This window comes from Montipora capricornis, chromosome 7 (genome assembly GCF_036669925.1).
Source record: "Montipora capricornis isolate CH-2021 chromosome 7, ASM3666992v2, whole genome shotgun sequence".
NCBI classification, from domain to species: domain Eukaryota; kingdom Metazoa; phylum Cnidaria; class Anthozoa; order Scleractinia; family Acroporidae; genus Montipora; species Montipora capricornis.
In genome coordinates, this window is record NC_090889.1 from 12,833,198 (window position 1) to 12,839,616 (window position 6,419).

Consider the following 6,419-nt stretch of genomic DNA (forward strand, 5'->3'; position numbering starts at 1 on the left):
AAAATGGCTAAAAATGTATGGCTAAAAAATAAAACTTATTGGCTAAACCTAATTCTATTCTTAGAGTTGAACTCTGATCGTTTGTTAAGGCCGTGGGGGTGAAGAGTACACAACTGGGAGCACCAAAAAGCCACTTACTGCAAAATTGAAGATCTCAACAAGACTGGACCATTCCTCGAAGGTACCCTTCTTGTTTCCTGGGACGTTGTGTCAATGTTCCCCAATATTGACAACAATCTCGGAATAAAAGCTGACACAAATGCTCTTAATTCACGAGAATTCCAAATTCCGTCAACCGAATGTATCGTTGAAGCTGTGAAGATCTGCTTAGAGCACAACAATTCCCACTTTCAGGATCAACAATTTTTGCAAACTCATGGCACCGCAACGAGCCCTAAGAACGCGTGTAGTTACGCTGATTTGGCAATGGGAATTATCGATCAAAAGGCCAAATCTGGGGAGACCAAACCTAAATTATGGTGGAGATATCGAGACGACATTTTCGATCTTTGGACCCAGGGTACCACCAAGCTGAAGGATTTTACCGAATTCATTAATTCACTGTACCCCACCATCAAATTTACCATGGTATCATCAGAAATTTTACTCAATGTTTTGGATCTCACCCTCCTTTTAGTTGATGGGTTTATTCAGACTGATATCTATTCCAAACCTACGGACCATCACATCTACTTATTGCGTAACAGTGCCCATCCATCTCATTGTACCAGGGCTATCCCGTTCGGAGTTGCTACAAGAGTTCGCAGAAATTGTTCCACAATTGAAAAGTTTGAAGAACGTAGCAAGGAATATCAGAATTATCTAGTAGATCGTGGTTACCACCCTTCTAAAGTTAAAACACAATTTGATAAGGCCAAAGATACACCCAGGGAGGACCTTCTTTCACCTAAAGAACGAGAGAAAAAGGTAATTTTTCCCCTTGTGGTTAATTTTAACCCTCATTTGCCCAACATTGGTAAAATCATTAAGTCGTATAGCCATTTAATTTATGATTCACTGACATTAGCACAGATTTTTCCCAAAGGGTCAATCATTCCATCTTATAGAAGGGCCAAAACCATCAAAGAGCTCCTAGCGGGACCCAAGGGATCTAATTATACCAACAACGACCATTCTGCTACAGGTTGTTTTAAATGTAGCAAAAAATGTGATTTATGTAAGAACTTTTAAAGGAGGATAAGATTTTTTACAGCGCTCGTACAGATGGTTATTACACTATTAGGCAACATCTTGGTTGCAAATCTAAAAACGTGATTTATTTGGCCACTTGCAAGAAGTGTAAGGTTCAGTATGTGGGTTCAACATCCAATGAATTCAAGGTCAGGTTTCGGAATCACAAATCGGCTATGCTTACTAACAAGACTACGTGCGAATTAGCCGTGCATTTCAATAGGGTTGAACACCAGATGTCTGACTTTGAATTCATTGTTATCGAAAAAATTGTTAATGAATGTGAAGATCACATTGATAGGCGTTTACTCACAAGGGAAGCTTTTTGGTGCTCCCAGTTGTGTACTCTTCACCCCCACGGCCTTAACAAACGATCAGAGTTCAACTCTAAGAATAGAATTAGGTTTAGCCAATAAGTTTTATTTTTTAGCCATCCATTTTTAGTCATTTTTTAGCCATTTTCATTTATTATCTTTCCCAAAACATTTTTTCCATTAAATTCTTCATAATTTTAGATATACTTTTTATTTTTTTACTGTGATGGTTAGCTCCCATAATTAACTCTATATTGTTCACTTCATCTACTATTGTGTAATTGGTTTTTCTGTCTATAAGCTGGCCTATTTTGTCACCTACTCATTAGCGCTTGTTTGTAAATTTCGTGTAATTAAGCAATCTGTTTATTTCGCCACTGTCACTTTTTCACATATATAAGATCTTGAAACCGACTCAGTTCCTGCCAAGTATTTTTTGGTTTTTAGCTTATTGTGAACACTGAGGAAGCCCGAAGGGCGAAACGTTTGTTCTTTACATTAAACATGGACCTGTGAGTAGTTTGCTTTTGACTCCATTATAAGTTTCTTATAAAGAACGGATAGCACGCAAGAAAATTTCTTATAAAGAACGGATAGTGTGATAACAAGCATTTAAGTTACGCTACGCACGAACGATCTTGTAAATGCTTACGATAGCGATCTTGTGAATGCTTGTGATAGCGAGTTTGTGGACACTTACACTAATGACCTCGTGATTTTTTTGTACGCACGTATGTGGAAAGATGACCATTTATAAATACTGCAGGCAACACACAATTTAATTAAAAAGCCCTGAAGAGTGGAAGCCAAAGCCTCCACGAAACAGGCCTGTAGGCAAATGTCAAACGACTAGTCCCATTCATTGAACTATTGTAACGCTCCCCCACTTGTGGGTGTAGAGCACTCTTCGTAGGATAAACTTGGACACATCATAAGGTATAATATATATATATATATATAATAATTTATATATATAATCATTATATATATAATCATTATATATATAATCATTATATATATAATCAATTATATAGGGTGGGAGGGGGAATCTGGACAACTGATTGCCTCACAAATCAGGATCGCCTCACTACTCCTCAGTTGATCGGCTATGCACGGTCCTATTCTTTTAAGAATTAATTAATAGTAGATTGACGAGAGGAATCTGGACAACTGATTGCATGAGTGAAAATGTGGTTTGGCCGGAAATTGAACCCGGGTCTCCAGATTACTAGTCGGATGCCTTAACCACTCGGCCACCCAACCACGCTGGCAACGTGGCTGTATATTGACCTTATTGTGGCTGGCTCCAGGGAGACAATTCAACACACATTTTCTGCAAATCAGGATTGCCTCACTATCCACCAGTCGATCGGCTATGCACGGTCCTATCCCCTTAGAGAATTAATAATCAATTATGTAGGGTGGGAGGGGGAATCTGGACCCCTCACTACTCCCACAATTCCCCCTCTCACCCTTTCGGCTGATTGATTAGCAAACGAGAGCCCTATTCTAATGACGCCAAAAAGTGTACACAAAAATTCCCCTATATTTCATCATTCATTCACGTGTACCTACTTACAACTAAGGGTAGAGCAGTGTAGCGCAATCGCAAGTCGTTAAGCTCGTGTCACACTTATTCCCGGATTTTTGTCAGATTTCTTGGTAACTGCTTATGTATGTGCTCTCAACTGCGATAATCATTCTTGCTTAGTGTCATTACAAGTACTTAATAATACCTCGTACATGGACGCCTCTTCTGTTAGATGATGCACGAATTGCGCAGTGATGAGGGGACTCGTCTTCCACCATTGTGGCCCGTGGTTCGATTCCCAGACTTGGCATGATATGTGGGTTGGTTCTCTACTCTGCTCCGCGAGGTTTTTATCTGGGTACTTTGGTTTTCCCCTTTCCTCAAAAACCAACCTCTGATATGATTTGATTTCTGCCTATTGTCCTCAGTAGGCCATTTCCGAGTTCATGTCTGCCTCATCTTCAAAGCGAGTCTCAGTGCGAAGTTTCTCTTATGAAAAATAGTTTTCATTCATATGTGCACTTCGCACTTAGACTCGCTTTGAAGAGGAGGCAGACATGAACTCGGAAATGGCCTATAAGTTCCCTAACGCTAAACACAGTTGACAAAAAAAGTCCCGTTCGCTAACAAAATGATGACAGCAATCTTGCCTTTTATCGCATAAGGGTTCCAGACCGCACAAATTCACTAGTAAAAATCGACAAAAAAGTTGACAGTTACTTGTGAAAATACAGCTTTCGTGAATTTGTACAGTCTGGAACCCTTATGCGATATAAGGCGAGATTGCTGTCATCTTTTTGTTAGCAAACGGGACTTTCGGCGTGATGCCCAAGAATTTTGCCAAGCAGAAAGGTCTCTGATGAGTCCCTTGGTCGGGATGAAACGAGCTTTGTAAGACTAACCACGAACAATGTATTTTCACAACTAAAGATCATTACTATGGACGCTCATAGAATCTTCTTCCGCTTTACGTTTTAGTCGCTATGTCCTTGTCGCACAACCAGATGACAAGCAGCCTCAGATACAGGCCACAATGATGGAAGAAACACTACTAATGGTTCGTTTTCCAAGAACAAGAATACGCAGAAAACGTCACAACAGTGCTACTTCATCGAAAGTACTTTCAAACCGCAAAGTCACAACAGAATCTTGAACATGAGATGAATATCCTGACGAGGATTTGGCCTTAGACGGATTTTGTTAAAAAACGAAAAACCACTAAGCTGTAGGGGCTGCTTGCGTGAAAAAGAAAGTTCGTAGTACTGGGATGGTTAGTTTTCGTGTGGTTTACCTGCAGAAATTTATGTTAGGGCTATAGTTTATATGAATGGTAGAATGAAGCTACTGAAAGACCAGCCGCAACCATGCTGTTGTTGTTGTTGTTGCTTTTTTTCATTTTCTCTTATGGACGTTTTGGGTGCATTTAGTTCACATGGTTTCAGGATCTTCCTCTTTCCATGTGAACAGCCTCAAAGAGGCAAGTTGTTCTAAATGCTTTTGTATCGGGGGTTTCAATCTGAAAAAAAAAACTGCGGAGTTCGTACTGTCACATTACGTGAAGCAAGTTCAGTTTTGAAAACAGATTTTTGCCTCTCCAATTGAGTAGTGGAAGGGCAGGAAAACTTTCTAAAAACCTTAAGTTTCGTAAGTAATTTTTTTTCCTGTTGACCTTTCCTGTCTCTATTTCTGCTTCACTCATTGTATGCTGTCTTGTTCTTATGTCTCGTGTGTAAGAACTATGATTGTAACTTTAGTTTCAGATTTGCCTATGTAGAGGAATCCAGGTGGCCCTTGGATTCCAGATCCTAGCCCATGAGATCCCGGATCCCGAGCCGTGGATTCCGGATTCCAAACTGAACGGTTCCACCGAAATGGATCCTTATGATTCCATCGAAATCCGTGGATTCTGGATTCCATACAACCTTGGAATGGATTCCGGATTCCACTCTCTGGATTCCGGATTCTTAAGCTTCACATTTACTGCATTCCGGGTTCCTTCACACCGGGCGATTTATAATTATCTTTTCTGTGGGTCCAATTCTCTAACTTCCCAATTAAATATTATATTTCATCCATGCTTAACAGGCCACTTGTCGCGATTAACGCCTTTATTATTACATGTAGCCTTCACTCTAATTTACTTTATAGTTCATATAATGACCCCTTTTGAATGTGTTCCGAGTAAGTGAGTGTATTTAAAAAAAAATATTGTTGTTTGAAGCGCCCTGGCAAGGGAAACATGGAAACATTTTCAAGTTCTTCAGACAGAAGCTGTTTCTACTGTAGGACTATTTATTGTTTTCGCTTACAGGATTAGCGACCGCACAGTTTTGAAAAAAAAAAGTGTTTCCACAATACACCCGTCGTTGTGATTTTTGTCCTTCGCAGGTGAAGTTTAATTTGATTTTTTTTTTTTTCAAAAATTTATGACTAGCATTTACAACAAAGTACAAAAATGCAATGCAAAAGAAAGGAAGAACTACACCCGGTTAGTTTTGAAATGCAATGTTAAATCCACCATTTTCAACGATTAACATAACAGACCAAATCGGCCAATTCAATGTTGTTCCCAGTTTAAACCCTTTAAATGTAAATGCTACATTATAATGCAAATACAATGCACCAAGAATCTTAACCCCGGGAGATTGAATTTCGTACAACATTGAGGTAGCCGATTTGGTCTATTAACCCAATTTCACGCAACTCGTTTTTGTGAACACGATGAACTAGCTGGCCTCACCATATCGTTTTTTTTTCCAGGGAAAAAAACCTTTACTACTGTGTCCTTTTTATTGCCTATATCCTTTAAATAAATCTTATTAATTGTGAAGGACGCAATAAGGATTTGTTTGTGAAAGTAAATGACGATTTACTCTCTCTTCGCGGATTGAATGATCTCCATGCAATAACTGATTATTTTGAGTTCAAAGCGCTGTGACAAAGAAGTGCAATGAAACAGTAGTTTGTTATTTGCACCCATTGCATGGGAATTTTTTTCTTTGCGTTCGGGTTTCTTTTGTATTTTTACAAAATGTTAAACAATCTTTGTTTGTTCCTTGTGAAAGAACTAATGACCAAAAGGGCGTGTCCCGTTTGGGTTTCTACTTTGTCGCGAAGCCTTGGAGCGTGACACCATCCATGCATTTAAAGGAATGCACGAAATCATTTCCCGTGGACCATCACATCGGGTAGAGCAGGAATTAACCCATTTCTAGGTAAGGAGGGTTCAAGTCTTCTGGCATGGTAATTGTCCTTCCCAAATCATAACCCTGTCTGGTTTGTGGGTTAAGATAAGAGCTACCAAACTACGGAAAGTGTATTTTCTTTTGCTTGTCTGTTTATTTAGGTTGGAAATTGGAGGGAACGCGATTTAGCGCTCGTTG

The 6,419-nt window shown here is 39.4% G+C and overlaps 1 long non-coding RNA gene across 1 annotated transcript in view; it reads left to right on the top strand.

The window, feature by feature from the left end:
- The window catches only part of LOC138058215 (uncharacterized), a 19,928-nt gene extending 14,537 nt beyond the window's left edge, over window positions 1-5,391 (top strand). The window contains exon 2 of the long non-coding RNA XR_011133826.1: window positions 4,015-5,391. This is a non-coding gene — a long non-coding RNA (uncharacterized lncRNA). The remainder of the gene's footprint in view (window positions 1-4,014) is intronic.
- The last annotated feature ends 1,028 nt before the right edge of the window (window positions 5,392-6,419 follow it).